Source organism: Neomonachus schauinslandi, chromosome 9 (assembly GCF_002201575.2).
Source record: "Neomonachus schauinslandi chromosome 9, ASM220157v2, whole genome shotgun sequence".
Lineage (NCBI taxonomy): Eukaryota > Metazoa > Chordata > Mammalia > Carnivora > Phocidae > Neomonachus > Neomonachus schauinslandi.
The window spans coordinates 73,947,079-73,966,158 of NC_058411.1; the positions used below are offsets into that span (position 1 = coordinate 73,947,079).

General features: G+C 36.7%; 3 pseudogenes; all 3 read right to left on the bottom strand.

The window, feature by feature from the left end:
- Positions 1-7,678: 7,678 nt before the first annotated feature.
- LOC110585390 lies at positions 7,679-8,608 on the bottom strand (annotated as a pseudogene).
- Positions 8,609-13,357: 4,749 nt separating this feature from the next.
- LOC123325969 lies at positions 13,358-13,503 on the bottom strand (annotated as a pseudogene).
- Positions 13,504-14,434: 931 nt separating this feature from the next.
- Positions 14,435-15,353, bottom strand: LOC110585241 (annotated as a pseudogene).
- Between the last annotated feature and the right edge of the window lie 3,727 nt (positions 15,354-19,080).

The window sequence follows — 19,080 nt, forward strand, 5'->3', positions numbered from 1 at the left end:
ATCCTGGAGTCCCGGGATCGAGTCCCGCATCGGGCTCCCTGCTCGGCAGGGAGTCTGCTTCTCCCTCTTACCCTCCCCCCTCTCATGTGCTTTCTCTCATTCTCTCTCTCTCAAATAAATAAATAAAATCTTTAAATAAAAAAAAATGATCCTCTTCCCCAACTCCTATGCAGTGGTACAAAGGTTCTGCTTGGGGGAGAGTAAGGCTCTAAAGACAAAAACCCCTGCAGCCCTATCTGAGGTGACTGACGTCATTTGGACCTTGGTATGGAGAATTCCATAATGAACAGCATTCTCAAAAACTTGGGTATCTTGGTGAAGAGCAATTAAGAAGGTGTTGGAATTTCCATGATACTGGTAGCCATAAACAAAACAGCAGAGAAGCTAGACATTTGACAGAAAGAACCAGCCAAGAAGAACCCTCCTGAGATCATAAACCTGGGGGACAGGAAGGCTATTTATGTGCCAGGCTGCACCCACTCGGGAGTAATGAGGCTTGAAAGCATCTCCCAAGCCACACAAAGATCTAATAAAAGATGAAGGTTCATAGGCACGGGGATAGAAGCACAACCTCTGAACAAAATAAGCTACTCTGATCTAGAGGCAAATCCTAGGAAGCCAGCATTTAAAAAACAAAAAATTACACATACTCCTGGAAGTTTGGAAGGCTCTTTGCATGTTAATTCCAAATATGTTTCCACTTCTTACAAAGCAGTGCCCTTAATTTCACAAATTAAATTGTAATTCTGCAAACAACAAAATTACATTTTGTGGCTGATTTCAGCAAGATTACACCTGTAACTACAAAAGTAAGATATTTAAAAGCTTCCAAAATGTTTTTTTCTGGTTCTCAGACTATAACTTGAAATGAACTTCTAAAAATCTGAGTTTGTCATTTCTTTCTATGAGTATTAAGAAGAATCCATCACACACTATTCTCCTTATGTGTAACTAATGTTATCATTAGTAACAAAATGGTCAAGTACAATAGCCACTTGCTTCAACTGGCACTTCAATACAATCAACACAATTATTCATAATGTCACTACCTGCTGGTGATGGGGTTACTAGCATGCCATTCCACACTGGCAAGAATCTTGGGCTGTATCAATTCCCAAGGACAAGATCAAGCCAATTCCCAAACCCCATACTTAAGGATCTGCTTCCTGGGGCCATTCTGCTAGAAATTTATGAATTAGGAGACAAAAGAAGAAATATTTGTTCTTTGAATAAAAATAATATCATTTAAAGATGTATAAGTAGGTACTGAATAATGAAAAATAATAAACTTTTTAAAACCCTAAGGGATCATTTTAAAAGCAGCCAAAGGGGGGGGGGGGGAAGCCCCAGGGCTGGAGGAATAAAGGGGAGAATCTGGCATTATTAAAACTAAAGCTTAGATAAGGACTCCACAGACTTGAAACTCAGACCTATGAAAAGAGGTCTCTGGCTGGTGCTACTTCTCTAAACCAGTTCCTGTAAAATATCACTTCATTCTCGTAAGATGTTACAGATAAAATGCACACACATCCCCAAACCACTCTCCTCCTCATCATTTCAGTTTCTCCAGGCCATGAATGGAAAAACAAAACAAAACAACAACCACCACAGATGATACAATCCTAGAAATATATAGCATATTCCCAAAGAACATATTATTTGCTGTTTGTTTATCTAGGCAATGGTTTCTTTAAAACAAAACCCACAGCACAATCCACAAAAGAAAAAATAGATACACTGGACTTCATCCAAATTAAAAATATTTGTGTGTCAAAGAATACAGTCAAGAAAGTGAAAATAAAATCTGCAGATGAGAGAAAGTAGTTGTAAATGATATCTCTGATGAGGGTCTTGTAGTCCATTGAATGGTGGCCCTCAAAAAGATGTGTCTATATACTCTATCACAACTCCTAAAACTGTTAATGTGAACTTACTTGGAAAAAAAGCTCTTTGCAAATGTAATAAGGGTTTTGAGATGACATTATTTTGGAGAATGTGGGTTGGCTCTAAATCTAATAACAACTATCCTAACAAGAGACAAAGAGGCAAAGACAAGAATACAGAGGATAAGACCACGTGAAGATGGAAGTCTAGGATGAAGTTATGCAGTCACAAGCCAAGGAACACCTGGAGCCACCAGATGCTGAAAGTGGCAAGGAAGGATTCTTCCCTAGAGCCTTAGGAGGGAGCATAGCCCTGCCAACGTACTGATTTCAGATTTCTAGCCTCCAAAATTGTAAGAGACTAAATTTCTGTTTTAAACCACCAAGATGGTGGTAATTTGATATGGCAGCCCCAGAAAACTAATACAGGTCTGGGGCGCCTGGGTGGCTCAGTCGTTAGGCGTCTGCCTTCAGCTCAGGTCATGGGATCGAGTCCCGCGTCGGGCTCCCTGCTCAGCGGGGAGCCTGCTTCTCCCTCTCCCATTCACTCCCTGCTTGTGTTCCCTCTCTCGCTGTCTCTCTCTCTGTCAGATAAATAAAAGTCTTAAAAAAAAAAAAAAGAAAAATACAGGTCTAAATATAAAGAACTCTTAAAACACAACAATAAAAACACAATCTAATTTTACAATCAATGAGAGATCTGAAAATACATTTCTCTCAAGAAGATAAATGAATGGCCAACCAGGAAGCACATGAAAAGATGTGACATCAGGGCACCTGAGTGGCTCAGTCAGTCAAGCATCTGCCTTCGGCTCAGGTCATGATCCCAGGGTCCTGGGATTGAGTCCCGCACCGGGCTCCCTGCTCTGCAGGGAGCCTGCTTCTCCCTCTGCTTCTCTCTCTGCCTCTGCCTCTCTCTCTCATGAATAAGTAAATAAAATCTTTAAAAAAAAGATGTGACATCATCAGTCACTAGAAGAATGCAAATCAAAAACCGCAAGGCAATCTCACTTCACATCCACTGGATTGGCCATAATAAAAAATAATAAAATAACAAGTATTGGTAACAATATGGAGAAATTGGAATGTGCATACACTGCTGGCAGGAATGGAAAATGGTGCAGTCCCTGTGTAAACAGTCTGACAGTTCCTCAAAATTGTAAGCATAAAGTTAGTATATGACGCATATAGTTAGTTCCACTCCAGAGAGCTGAAAACTGGTGTTCAACAAAAAATTGTGCATAAATGCTTGTAGAAACACTTTCACAATAGCCAAAAGGTAGAGACAATCCAAACATTCACCAAGTGATGAATGGATAAACAAAATGTGGCATATTCACACAATGGAATATTACTTAGCCATAAAAGAAATGAAATTCTGATACATACTACAATATAGATGGACCTTCAAAACATTATGCTCAGTTAAAGAAGCCAGACACACACAAAAACGACATACGATTCCATTTATATAAAATGTCCAGAAAAGTCAAATCCATAGAGACAGAAAGTGGATTCATGGTTGCCAGGAGATGTGAGGAAAAGGGAAATGGGACTGACTGCTAAAAGGTATGAGGTTTATTTGGGGTAATGAAAATGCTTTAAGAAATAGAAAATAGGAAGAGTTACGTTGGCCAAAAGTTATAAAAGGCCAGGAATAGAAATTCACTCACCACAAATTAGTTCCCTTTATTTACTGATTTTGTGCTTACATAAAAGAAAAAACTGAAATTAAGTATGTTAGAAATGTTGAAAGAAGATTTCAATTGGTTTCCAATTGTGGGCAATTTTAAACAATCTCTACTATCAAGCACAAGGTGCTTTTAAGAATTCATTCACTCAATAAGTTTTCACTGACCACCTACTGAAAATAACCAATATACACCAGATACTATGTCAGGTTCTGGCATAAAACTCCTACCTGCCTTCAGGAATTATACTCCTTAGTGAAGGAACTAGACATTAAATAACCAATCATTGGTGTTTCCAGTTATGTTACATGTAAACTTAAAAAATGTATTCTAGTATTGTGCTATAAAATCTCATCTATATTCATAGACCCAAAATATCTAGCTTAGTATGATTATATTATTTGAAGATTTTTTTTCTGCTTCTCCCTCTCCCTCTGCCCCTCCCCCTGCTTGTGCTCTCTTGTGTGTTCGCGCAAATAAATAAATAAATAAATAAAATCTTTAAAAAAAATAAAGTTTCTTTTGTATATCTTTCCCTTTCTTTTACTTGAGCCAACATATAGTGTGACATTCGAAGTGAGTTTCTTACAGCTTATACTTGTTTATTTTATCCATTCTGGCAATCTCTACCTTTTAATTGGTATGTTAATTAAGATCATTTATATTTAATGATATGCTTGGGCTTAAGTCTGATTTTTATTTTCAATTGTTGTACTTCCCACTTGACCTCAGATTGAACACTGATAAGCAATAAATCTGTCCTACTTTGTTTACTGTCTTGCTTTTGTTTTGTTTTGTGCTACTATTAACATGGCCTCCATAATACTGTCTCCTTTACTTGCTATTTTTAATTTTTTGAAATTTATTTTTATACTGTTTTGGTATAAAATTTTATAACTTATTTTATTGTCTTTCTGTAATGTGCTTAGTTACCTCACACACACACACAAAAATGGGCTTCCATTTTTGGGCTGCCAGTTCCATTATATTTTCTGACTCCTACCTACTGCTGATGAGAAAAATCAACAAAGTATTCCACAATTTTTGTTTCTCTATCTCCACCATTAAAAATGTTTAATTTATCAGAGAATTAACCCTTCCATACTATTTTTTCATGTGTACTCTCATTTTAAGTCTTAAATCTATAATACAATGTATTAAATTCTAAGCAACAGTATAGCCGAAGGGTCTTCAAACAGCTCTTAATTGCATGGAGAATCCTCTAGATATCTCAGGAAGTGCTTGTACATACAACATCTTATAAAAGCTTGCATACTTAAAATCATTTTCTTTAACCCTGATATATTTGAAAGATATATTGGCTATACATTAATTTTTTTTCAATTTAAATTCAATTAGCCAACATATAGTACATCATTAGTTTCAGAGGTAGAGTTCAATAATTTATCAGTTGTATATAACATCCACTGCTCATTACATCACGTGCTCTCCTTAATGTGCATCACCCAGGTATCCCATCCCCCCACCCACCTCCCCTCCAGCAACCCTCAGTTTGTTTCCTAGAGCATAGAGTCTCTCATGGTTTTTCTCCCTCTCTGATGACATATATTAATTTTTATATCACATTTTATTTCCTTGCGTCTTTTGGAAATGTAGCTCCATTGTCACCTTCTTTGTATACTACTATCAAGAAGTCAGATGCCAACCTGATTTGCTCTCCTGTTCAGGTTGTTCAGTTATTTTGATGGGAGGCTAAGAAGATACTATATTTTAAATATATAATAATTTTCCTAGGCTATGCCTTGGAATTAAGCATCTTATACCAATTTTCTCAAGTTCACTGTTATTTCATTATGTAGATTCTAGCCTTTTATTTGACAAATTAATAAAAGTTTGAAATGTTAATTCTGTTATGTTGTCTCACTTTCAAATTATACAAATATTGAGTATCACTTGCCTGGTTCTATACAACTTTCTGAAAAAATTTTATCTCCATCTTAAATTAGGTTTCCTTTTCTTGGTTCTTTTAATCCTTATATCCTGTACCCTTCATTGTATTTTGGCCATTCTGATCTTCTTTAGTTATCTAGGAGCTGGTTCCTTATTTATCTATTGATGTCCAGCAAAACTATCTTTAGAGCAAACTAACAATTCTAACCAGTGTCCCTTATACCCCGTTTCTTCATAGTAAGACAAACCTTACACAAATTTTAATAACTGCAGCTTGGGTGATTTCACAATGCTTCATACTGCAACATATAATAGTATGATTTTGGAGTTACACTGAGTGAAGTATTATATTCCCTGAACAACCCAGGAGCATAAGGGAACATGTGTATGATTCCAAAATTTCAAGCAAGTAACAATTTGCCTGGCTCCGTTCTGTAAAGTCTCTTGTGGTTTTTGTTTGTTTGTTTTTTCCTGTTTTTTGGAAAAGGAATTTGTGGGTTATTATTTTTTTTTCCATCATTATAAGTGTACTTTTTAATCTCCATCCCCTATTTCACCCATCTCTCATCCACCTCCCCTCTGGTAACCATCAGTTTGTTCTCTATAGTTAAGAGTCTATTTCTTGGTTTGTCTCTTTTTTTTCCCCTTTTGCTCATTTGTTTTGTTTCTTAAATTCCATATATAAGTGAGATCATATGGTATTTGTGTTTCTCTGACTTATTTTACTTAGCATTATACTCTCTAGCTCTGTCCACATTGTTGCGACTAGCAAGATTTCATTCTTTTTGATGGCCAAATCATATTCCCTTGTAATATACACTCTCCTTTACCCATTCATTTATCAAATGACACCTGGACTGCTTTGATAGTTTGGCTAATGTAAATTATAATTTTGTCTTGTCCAAATTTTTTCTGAGTTTCAGTTGGCTCTTACTCTTTATTTCTAAATTTTTAGTCATTTTCAGTCAAAGATTTTGAATTTCTATTTCATATATTCTTATATATCTTGTGCTGCAGATTTAATGACATTTCATTTATGATACAATATTATCATATATTTTTCTCTGCTTCATGGCTGGAATCAATATCAGCTTGTATCTGGGTTCCAAAAGAAACAGATTTTAACGGAAAATTAAACTGACATTACAGGTTGCCTCATAAATAACTCTCATGAAATTTTCAAAATGGGGAACTGTGCCTAAAAAGACTTAAGATGTTTAGCCTCAGAAGGAATATTTATCCTTAAAGCTAGAAGATATATCATCATGTTTAATTTTCAACCATGAAAAGAGGAGACATTATGGAAGATATTTCATTCTGCACAATCATAGATTATAAACAAGAAATACAATATGAAATACATAGGGAAGCAAATTCCATCTCACTGTAAGAAAAAAAAATTCAACAAGTTTTTCAAAAGGCATTGTTTTGATTTGTGGGGTGATGAACAGTCAGGCCCACAAGTCTAAAAGCAGAGGCTTTATGCTTGAGCTTGGAGTGGTGTTCAGTAATGCACTGTATCCATGGTTGAGCAATACTGCATAGGAGTTCCTTCTTTTTAATTTAACATTTTCTAAATGCCATCATAGTTCTACTCTCTTTAATGAATATAATTTCTTAATTCATATCTTTTTACTGTCGCTACACATTTAAAGGAAATAGTTAAAAGCAAAGTTGAGAGGAAAAAGATATAACTTTGCCCACTTAGAAACCAGATATAATTTTAACTATTTCTTCATCCACTGGATTGTTTTCTGCATATGTGAATGAGACAATATTTAATCTATGACAAAAATTATATTCATGTAACTGAGTGTATCTATTAAATAAAGGAAAAAAGTTAACAGCACCTTGAATTAACTTAACAAGCCTAATTTGCTTGCCAAAAATAACTTATAAGAACCAATCATTCTCTTTACATGAGAATATTTTTCAACTCAGTGACAGAGAAAAGGATCAGCTACACCAGTAGCTCTGCAAATGTGCCTTGAAATCCATAAAACTTTACAAGATTCCATAGACTAGTCAATGTATAAGCCACACAAAAAGTGTACTTTCAGGATATTAAAATCTTAAAAAATACAAGATAGCCTTATATATATATATATATTCCATTAACATGGAATAAACTATCCAAGAACTTTGAGCTGCTGACAGAACCCTTTAATACTTGTGCATACCACTTGTTTTCTCCTAAGTTATTTTGAAGATAATCCTCAAACTCCATCTTTTCATTGCCATCTTCATGTCCTTATCCCTCAATGTATAGATAATAGGATTCAGAATAGGTGTAATCTTAAAATCCAAAATGGCAAGAAACTTATCCACTGACACGGTGGGAAATAGCCACACACAAACAAAGATGCATTGTCCAAAGAACAAAATCAGCATAGTGATGTGAGCTGAAAGAGCAGAAAAGGCCTAGATAAGCCACCTGAGGAATGTTTTCATATAGTGACCAGGATGAAGGTATAGGAGATAAGCAATAAGAAGAAGGTGCCCATGGAAATGAACCCATTGATGGCAATAACCACAAATTCCATTCTGTAGGTGTCTGTGCAGGCACGTTTGATAAACCAAGGAAGTTCACAGTAAAAGGTATCTATCTCATTGAGACCACAAAAAGGCAAATGGACAACAAAAGCTAACTGGGCCACTGAATGAATGAAGCCAATAGCCCAAGCACCAGACAGAAGCAAAATGCATATCTGCGGGTTCATGATAGTCAGATAGTGGAGGGGCTTACATATGGCCACATATAGGTTCAAGGCCATGGAGATGAGTAGCACCATCTCAGATCCACCCAGGACATGAAGGACAAATATCTGGATGACACATCCCTGAAAGGATATGGTTTTGTGCCCAGAGAACAAGTCATGAATCATCTTAGGAACCGTTAAGGTAGAAAAACATAAATCAATAAATGAGAGACTGGCTAAAAGGAAGTACATGGGGGAATGTAAATAAGGGTCAAAGGTCACTAAACACAACAAGAAGGTTTCCCAGAATGATTGTTACATAAAACACAGGAGAGAAAGCAAGGAGAAAATGCTGCATTGGTCTATACATAGAAAGTCCCAGGAATACAAATTAAGACTCTTCAGAGTAATTTGCATCATACATTGGCTTTGTCTAATGATACCTAAAAGACCAAAACCAAAATAAGAAACAAAGAATTGATCAAAAATTATTATTTAAAAACACTTTTAAGCTTAAAAGCCACCTGAGGAACATTTCCATACAGTGACCAGGATGGAGATACAGGAGATAAGCATTTTAACATTTAAACTTTTATTAAATCTGATTTTAGGAAGAAATCATCATTAACAGCCATAAGGTGTTTTTAAAAAATAATGTGTTAACTTATCCAGTCAGCTAATATACTTAATGATCATAACTAATATTCCTAATGAGCACCTATATTTGCCTAGTACTATATCAAGTTCCAAGGTAAAACACTAATCCTGACTGCAGGAGGTTTACAGGCTAATGGTAGAACTAGACATTAATAGCTTTAAATACAGATAGAACTCTGATAACTGAGTTAAAGAAATGAACTAGGGAGAATGTGTTTCTTAAGAAGAACCATAAAACTGCAAGTGTCACTTCCTAGGTCAAGATCCTCTGGGCCCTCCTAATGAAGGAGGGAGTAATACCAGAAAACCCAATGGTTGGACATACATTTCTTTCTCTGAAAGTCTCCCTAACATTTTCTTCTTCAAATTGCATGTGAGATCAAGGAGGAAGATAGAAATGAAAAAAACTATCTCCCCATGTATAGGAATGGAATTTGACTTCAAATGTAAATCCTTAAATTTGGGGGCTCCCCTTTGAGAATTTAGCATTTAGAAATTACATTAAAAGATTCTTTACACAAAATAATTTGATTTAAAAGCTATTTAAATATAGATGTTAAAGAAAAACATTGATGCCTCACAGAGAATTAAAAGAGGAAGCAGCTGATCTCTTAATGACTGCAGGTAAGAAGAAATGTTTAAGAGGCCTTCAACTTCACAGCAGCTTTTCAGTGACCGACTCTTCTGTCCATAAACAACACATTTTATGAGGTCACAGTTTTGATTTAATATATCCTCATGATGTATTTCTGAGAATGCATCCTGGTTCATTAAGAGAGACTTCTCACATAAGCAAATCCTTCTAACCAAGCCTTAATAGCAACTACTCCTGCAGATGGATAATGTCAACAACTATCCAGTGATTCTCAGTCATGATTGTGAATTAGAATTACCTGAAGCTGCTTAGTGTAAAAAGTACATTTCTGGGATTCATTCCCAGAATTCTAATTCAGCAAAGCAATGATGGATTCACGATCTTTGCATTCTGAAAGCATCCCAGGTGATTTTAATGCAGGCAGTCTTCAAATTACACTTCAAAAAACACTGTATTCTGTATTTTAATTACCTTATTTCAAAACAGGAAAATGAGTTTCATAAACACTTCCTCAAAATTCAAAGAAGTTCCTCCATTTAAAATCTATGGCTGCCAGTGCACTGACAATGACAAATTCCCTACAAAAGCCCATAGTTTGGGGAAAATTGGTGACTTTGCTCACTCAAGTTTCATTAACATATCAAGGAGGCATGTTTATCCACTCCAGACAACTAAACTTCAGCAATTTCTGCACCTAAGTGATGGTGCAAGAGTCCACAACCATCCTCATGGATCTGGCCAAAGGAAGACAGAGAGTTGAGCAGAGATTGGGGATGAGACAAGAGCCATGGATACTTCTAAAAAGTCAGAAACACTTGTGGGATCTAGCATCCATTTCAGCATTTACTATAGGACTGGTTCTGTGCTAAACATGCTGTGTGTGTATGTGTTATAATAGGACAAATACAGAATCCTCAGAAATGGGAGAAAAACTGAAATAAGGGAAGCCTTACCTAACCATCAGGACTGGATTAAGTCTCCCTCTCCTATGCTCTCAGGGATCATGTTTATCTCAATCATAGCTCTCACTTGACAGCATATTTTATGACCGTTTCCTTGCTTTTATTCCACTACACAGAGAATGTGTGTTCTTAAATACTCTATGTCCACTACTAGCTCTGTTCATCATGTCATCTGAAATACAGCAGGTGCTTGACATTTATTAATTGAACAAACAAATGTATAAACAGTATTAACACATCTTGATAAAAATGGCTATGTCTAAAGTCTAAAAAGTCAAAAATCAGTATTACACCAATAAAAACTAAGGAAATTAATCCTAAGGTAGATAGATTTACTTTTAAATTCTCTTTCTTTCTATGTTTTTTTTTCCCCATGTTACAGGCACTATGGAAGCACTGCAGAATATAAAAGGGCTATGATGGGATTCTCCTCCCAAAAGAAGGAAGTCTCAGATGAAATGGAAGACACTAAAACACTAGCCCCGTCTCTGAGTCTTGTTCTCATGAACTCTCTGGAAGCCCTCAATTTTGGCATTTTCATTAGAATGACCTGTAAAACAGCACTAATCACCCCCTCACTGAAACAACCACAGCTTATTTTCCCATTTTTGGGACCAGACTGACCACAACTGCTGTCTGACCCACACAACTCTGAAATCACTGCCATGTCCCTGACAGATGGTTGCCCAAGGTTAGGACTCATTCCCTATTTGTATGTACTGTGAAAAGATCACCACAATACAGGCCCCCACTACATGGCCAGGAGGACGGAGGGCTATACCAGAAGCCTATCCAGAGAACACTCAAGATGGCCATTATGTGGGCCCACCAAGCACGTGCCTTGCAGCAACATCCCACAAAGTGGGGGCACTGCACGAGGAGAACCGTGGGGCATGATCTTCCACAGCGAGACCCTGAACTAAGACGTGATCTGGATCTTCTCCACGATCCGGCGCCGCCTCTACCCCCGCGTGCTGACGGCCCACCTACCTAATGGAGATCCAGTGTCCCCGACAAGTGGCTGGTGACAGCTACGGAATCCTCATCTGGAAGCAGGGCATGTCTCCCAGGAGTCCCCGCTGGCAAGCACACCCACGTTTGTCAGGAAGGCCTCTCTGCCCTTCAAGGAGTCCACGCCCACCTGCCGTCTCACACAGGCAGCCAGGCTTGCCCCCAGTGTGTCTTCCACCAGTGGACGACCCTGCCCCGAGGCCCTCTGGACAACACCAGCTGTCGCTGCCAGGTGGCGCAAAAAACACACAAGCACAGAGGCCGGAAGGCAGGCAAGCCAGCGCCGCACCACCTCCTGAACACTGTTGGCGGCTCTCCCAGCAGCCCCTGCGGCCCCGGCCAGGACTCCCTGCTGCGCATGCGCATCAACCACCCCAGGCTCCACCACAGCCTGGAGCCCTTGCCTGTTCAGCACACCTGGGGCGGTGCACACACAGTGATGCTCCGCCAGACAGGTTTCTGGGGCCCACTCCCTGCCTTAGCTCAACATTGACACTTGATGCTGTTTCTTTTGATGTTTAGTTCAAGATTTCAGAGGCAGCAGAAATGCCCTCCCAGCTGGGCCTTATTTGGCTGGAGGGCGGGGGCAGGGGTCGGGATAACGAACTTTTTTTACCCATTTCTTCAGAGAGAAGCTCAAATGTCCCCGCAAAGGTTTAAAATAAAGGCATTAAGAGGAAAACAGGAAATAGACTCCCATAGAAATGATATCCATTTATAACAGGATTTAACCTATAAAAACACAATATATTTTCCTCCTTTTTTATTTCAATGTATTCTAGGATGTTTATAAATAATAATTTTAACCTTCAGATTTTAAGCCTTCTTTTGCTCTCTTCAACAATTTAAGAGAAGAGTAAGGTGTCATGTTCCTAAAAGCTATTTGGTATCCACTCTTTCTTTGTTTTAATTGAACTATAATTGACATACAGTATTCTATTAGTTTCAGGTATACATCAGAGTGATTCAATATTTTTATAAATTATGAAATGATCCCTTCAGGAAGTCTAGTTACTGTTACTTACAAAGTTATTACTATTTTATTGACTATATTCCCTATGCTGTGCATCACATCCCTGAGACTTGTTTTATACTGGAAGTTTGTATCTCTTAATACCCCTCACCTACTTTGCCTAGCCCCCATCCTCCTCCCATCTGACAACCACCAGTTTGTTCTGTGTGTCAAGTCTGTTTCTCCTTTGTTTCTTTCTTTTTTAGATTCCACATATAAGTGAAATCATACAGTATTTGTCTTTCTCTGACTTATTTCACTTACTGTAACACCCTCTGGGTCCATCCATTTTGTTTTAAAATGTACCATTTCATTCTTTTTTAATGGCTGAATAATATTCTATTCTATATATATATATGTGTGTGTGTGTGTGTGTGTGTGTGTGTGTATAATGGAATATTATATATATAAAATTATATATATACACATCACTTCTTTATTCATCTCCCTTGGACACAGGTTACTTCCCTATATTGGCTATCGTAAATAATGCTGCAGTGAAAATAGAGTGGAGCTTTTAAGTTCTTTGAATGTTCACATATATGGGTGTAATTGGTCATAAAATTTGACAACTCCAAAGTCTATAAAATCAAAACATAGTATTATTACAGTAGCAAGCAAGAGGACTCCTGAGAAATTTATCCCAAGGCAGTTTTAAATCTGTATTCTTTTAGTGTTTATGAAAATGTATGAGATTACAGTCATAAGAGAAGCCAAAAGTAATGAGGAGCATGCTTCTCCTTATTGAAAACATTGTCCAAAATTATTGAAAGTTTCATCCAGTTACTCAAGTAATCCAATCATTGCCCAATTCTCTCCTTCTGTTTGATGTTTCAGAATCAACATATAAGAAAACTGAATTCTTTGACCATTAGTTTAGTTAATACAAAAGTTAAATCTTGCTTATGATTATCTTTTTAGCATTCAAAGACATTTAAAAACTCAGCATAAGATCTGACTCTGTGGTACTCAAACACACTTCCTAATAGATGACTCCTCAAGGGACAAAATCAACTCAGTAAGATACAATGTAGATGTAGTGTTTATTACACTTGATCTTAGCCAAAAGGCCAAGAAGCGATAGTAGATGTAGTGTTTATTTAGTCTGTTGGTTAAAATTTATTAATTTCCTACTCCAATGCATTTTAACTAATAACACAATAGCTTAATTTACACCATGAAATATTGAGCCATAAAATACAGATTTCTTTCATGTGAAAAATAAAATAACGGATTTTCACTGGCATACATTCAGTTTTTCAATAAAAAGTTTAGGCATAGTACACATTCCCAAGAGAAAGTATACTTTTTAAGTCAATAGGATCTTGAAATAGTGTCTTTTTCCTCCTCTCAGACTTTGAAAACCAGGAGAAAGATTCACAGGGCATTTTATTCTCACACTTGCTTCCTTCTGCTGAATGTCTCATATCTTGAATGGTTACGAACTGACAGCTCTTGCTGTATTGAACTATGATTGAAATTAAAATTCATTTTCTATAAATATTGTAGACAAAATAAACTAAGAAGAGGAACCTGGTTTAACAAAGACAGAAAGAAAATTGCCAAGTCCATTCCAAAGTGAATGTGTGAGTTGAATGTGTATGTACATGTATGTCTGTTTACATAAAGTTATATTACATAGTAATTACTATACGATTATACTAATATTACATTACAATGCAGTTATATTATACTTATAAATTACATTTATAATATAAAATGATATAATAAAATTATAATTATTGTAATATAATATAAATCTTAGAGTATAAGGTAGTGATACTATAAAGTTATATGATAAAATTTTATTTAAAGTATAAAATTATATGGAATAAAACTATATACATGATTTTTTTTATAAGCCACAACTATTTCTCTGTACTATAACACAATACAAATTATATCAATAAAACTTCAGAATGAAATCTTTGAGCAGAATCCTACTAAAGAAATGATATCCCCTGAATGAATAAGAACATGTAGGTCTATGGAAAGCTGGAATTCAGTGAGAAGTCACATATTGGGTAGTTTCTTCACAGCTGTTTTCATCTCTTTACTTCTCAATGTGTAGATAAGGGGGTTCAAGAGTGGAGTAAAAATGGTATAAAACACAGACAGGAGCTTGTCCACAGAGAACCGACTGAAAGGCCACACGTAAATGAAAATGCAGGGCCCAAAGAAGAGTGTGACTACCATGATGTATGCAGAGCAAGTAGAGAGTGCTTTGGATACCCCACCAGCAGCACTCTGTTGGACAGTGATGAGGATAACAGTGTAAGAGACCAAGAGGAGCAGAAAACAGCTCATGGGGAGCAACCCACTGTCTGAGATCGTAAGTACGCCTAAGACATAGGTGTCCATGCAGGCAAGCTTGATCACAAGAGGAAGGTCACAGAAGAAGATGTCCACCTCATTGGGACCACAGTAAGGTAAATTCACAATAAAGGCTACTTGACTGATGGAGTGCACAAATCCAATGACCCATGAAACCAACACCACCCCCATGCAAGTCTGCCAGCTCATCATGGTCATGTAGTGCAAAGGTTTGCATATAGCCACATATCTGTCATAGGCCGTGGAAACCAGAAGTACCATCTCAGCCCCACCAATAAAGTGCAGGAAGAAGATCTGAGCCATACATCCTCCAAAGGAGATGAGCTTTCAATCACTAAGAAAGTCCCTGATCATCTTGGGGGTGGCAAACGAGGCTAGCCATATGTCGAAGAAAGATTTCCCAGCAGGAAGTACATAGGAGAGGGGGCAAGTGGGGGTCAGAAATTACAGTGACCACAATGATGAGGTTACCCAGCACAGTGGCCACATAGATCCCAGAGAAAAGTATAAAGAAAAAATGCTGGAGATGTTGTGAAGTGCAGAGTCCATACAGCACATATACTGACACCAAGGAATAATTCTGCAGCTCCATTATCTCAAGTATCAGATTGTGTTCTGAATCTATATAAAGAAAAGAGGGAGACATGTAAGTCAACTACAAGACATATGAAAGTGATCACCCAAATTTTATCTGAATATAATTTTAATTTGTAAGACATAATATAGAACACAATACAGAGATGATTAAAGCCAAGCACAACAGAGTTTGCTTCTCTCCCATGTTAAAGCTGCTTAGAATCTTCCTTTTTAAATTTTTTTAAAATCCATTTTATTAAGATAAAAAGTACCTACCTACCAAAATTCACACATTTTAAGTGTAAAACACAATGTTTTTGAACAAATTTATGGAGTTATGCAGCCATCTCCACAACCATTGCTTTGATATCTTGACACTCAAGACACTTTCTAGGACTTGTGGTAGTAGTGGAACTGTCTTTTCCTTCCATATTCATTTGCTCATTCACAAGCTCACTCATCCAGACCATGGTTATGTAACACCAGCAGTTTCCCATTCTCACTTAACTCAGTTAATAAAGCAATCAGTATAAAGGGAAATAAATCAATTAACCTAAGGCTCATACAGTTCCCCCGAATCCACATTTTATTACTGCTTTTGTCATCTCTCTTAATCAGTTGGGTTTGGGATTAAAAAGCCAATGATCCAATTCCTTTGTAGATTTATTGTGTATAAACTGACTACTTATGACAGGATTTTAGAATGGCTTCAATGAAAGAAATATTTTTCAAGATCTTTAAACAAGGACCAGAGCATAAAACCTATGCTGCAATAAATGGGCGGGAGGGGTAGCTTTCACAGTGTTCATGAGTACTGATAAGTTCAGCATTTGATTAAGAATATAGTTCTGAGATTCCAGATGAACTGGGATGGGATGGATAGGTCTCACTATCAGTTTATCGTGAGAAATGAGGTGGTACCCCAGTCTTCTCACTAAGAGGAAGATATTATATAAACATTTTTATAAAGACATTGAACAGAATTCTTCATGAGTAATTTCACAAAAGATAGAACTGTCCTTTGTATGAACTTTTATTATGTTGGCCCTTTACAAAATTGAAGATTATAACATGAAATAATAGTTTGGTAAGGCTTCTTACAGGGAGCTAAAGTTACATATTCCACATCTGAAATATGCTAATGATGTGAACATGATACAGTGATAGAATTTAAAAATCTAGAGGAATTCATGGTTATTATGTCTGTTTTAGTCCACTTGAATAGCACCCAGGCTCAACCAGGTTTTTGTAAGGATAACAGGGACTCAGATTCTTTTGTTCCTCTTGAAGTTTTCCTTTTTTTTTTTTCTGAATATTTTTTTTATTATGTTACGTTAGTCACCATACAGTACATCATTAGTTTTTGATGTAGTGTTCCGTGATTCATTGTTTGCGTATAACACCCAGTGCTCATTACAACACATTTTCTAAATGGGGTTTCTGTTTGTATGAGCCTTAGGTTAATTGATTTATTTCCCTTTATACTGATTGCTTTATTAACTGTTTCTTTGTTGCAAGACTTTTTAGGAAGAGGTGCTACCCCTCTTTAGAAATGGGATTATATATCTGAAGTGAAACACTGCTGTGGACATGATGGAAATAATCACAATTCAGGCTCTCTTCACAAGTTTTGTTTGATGACACTGACACCAGCTAACATACATATTATAGACCATAATGGCTGTTCTTTTATTGGTATACATTTGCTCCGTGGCCATGAAAGTTTTCACATGTAAACCTAAAACATAACTGGATTTCATTTAGTGTTTTTTAGAGATTAAGTAGAAAGTCAAAACAAATGGAAAACTCAGGAAACAAAAACAAGAAATGTTTAATTTACTATTGAATTAAAGATACTCTAAAGTTAGATATTGGTGACGGATGCACAATTCTGTAAATATACTAAAAACTATTGAATTATATACCGGAAATGAGTGAACTCTATGGATGCTAAAAGAAGTGGAATAAATGAACTTAAATAGGGCTCTGATTTCAGAGAACACTTTTTTTTTAAAGATTTTATTTATTTATCTGAGACAGAGAGAATGAGAGAGACAGATAGCACATGAGAGGGGGGAGGGTCAGAGGGAGAAGCAGGCTCCCTGCCGAGCAGGGAGCCCGATGCGGGACTCGATCCAGGGACTCCAGGATCATGACCTGAGCCGAAGGCAGTCGCTTAACCAACTGAGCCACCCAGGCGCCCCTTCAGAGAACACTTTATCATTTACAAAGGCATTTTAAGGATTATTAAATGTTAAATTTATATTCAGAAACAAATGAGGTTGATTTTGTATACCTACAAATGCTACTTAGGAAACAAATACAACAATGACAAAATTTTATTGAATACTCTAATGAAAGTCAGTAACAGAATGCCCATATGGGTACAAAATGGTGGTAAGTATATTGCTTGTTTATTTTCATGATTATGTGGCTGACTGGGAACTGTGGGTGCCTACCATCATGCAAGAGTATTGTACGACATTATCATTAACCCAGGACATGATCAAAATTCAAAACTCAAAGTACAGTTTCTACTGAATGCTTATCACTTTCACATCAACATAAAGTCAAAAAAATTATAAGTTAAACCATCATAAGTGGGGGACAATCTGTGTATCTATTTCCCAAGTTTACTTATTTTTAAGTGGAAATAATTGGTTATTCCACAGTTTGGCTATTATGGACATTGCTGCGAATGGGAAGAAATCAGAGAGGGAGACAAACCATGAGAGACTCTGGACTCCAGGAAACAAACTGAAGGGTTACAGAAGGGAGGGGTGTGGGGGGATGGGGTGACTGGGTGATGGGTATTTTTTTTAAAGATTTTATTTATTTATTTGACAGAGGGAGACATAGCTAGAGAGGGAACACAAGCAGGGGGAGTGGGAGAGGGAGAAGCAAGCTTCCTGCAGAGCAGGGAGCCCTATGCAGGGCTCAATCCCAGGACCCTGGGATCACAACCTGAGCCAAAGGCAGACACTTAATGACTGAGCCACCCAGGCGCCCCTGGGTGATGGGTATTAAGGAGGGCACGTGTTGGGATGAGCACTGGGTGTTATACGTAACTAATGAATCCTTGAACACAAAAACAAAAACTTATGATGTACTACATGTTAGTTAACTGAACATAATGAAAAATAAAAAATAAATAAAATTTTTAAAAAATTAAAAAAATAATTGGTTATAATGAATCCTTCATTATTCACAGAAAAAGTTTAAAAGTTCCATGTGTACCTAAAATATGCCAATGCATAAAGTGACAAAAATTATTTGATGACCAAATCTGAAATCTATCCTTTCGTATTTCTTGGAAACCAGAAGAGGGAAAGTAAAATTTGTGTATATCTAATAATAAAGATTAAAAAATCTATTATCAGTATTTCATTTGCTAGCCAAAAGTTTTCTTATATACTTCTCCCTGTGATTTGCATCATGAGAAAGGCATTGTAACAGGAAGAGTAAACGTATTCTAACAAAGAAGAAAAGAACTGCTTAACAAAAAACAGAAGGCTTGTAACTGTCCTCATTCTGGATTCAGTATTTCAGTTATAAGACATAAGTTAGTGGCTATATGCATAGAAATTAACTCTGAATGCTAAATCCTAGTGCAAACGGAGTTTCAGATACAGACACACAGTCATTTTAAACCATGATAATGCTTATTAGCTAAGGTTTCTTAGAAATTCACACTTTTTGGTTCATTCGTACAATGTCAAATAAGATAATTATCTTTTAAATTTGACTTT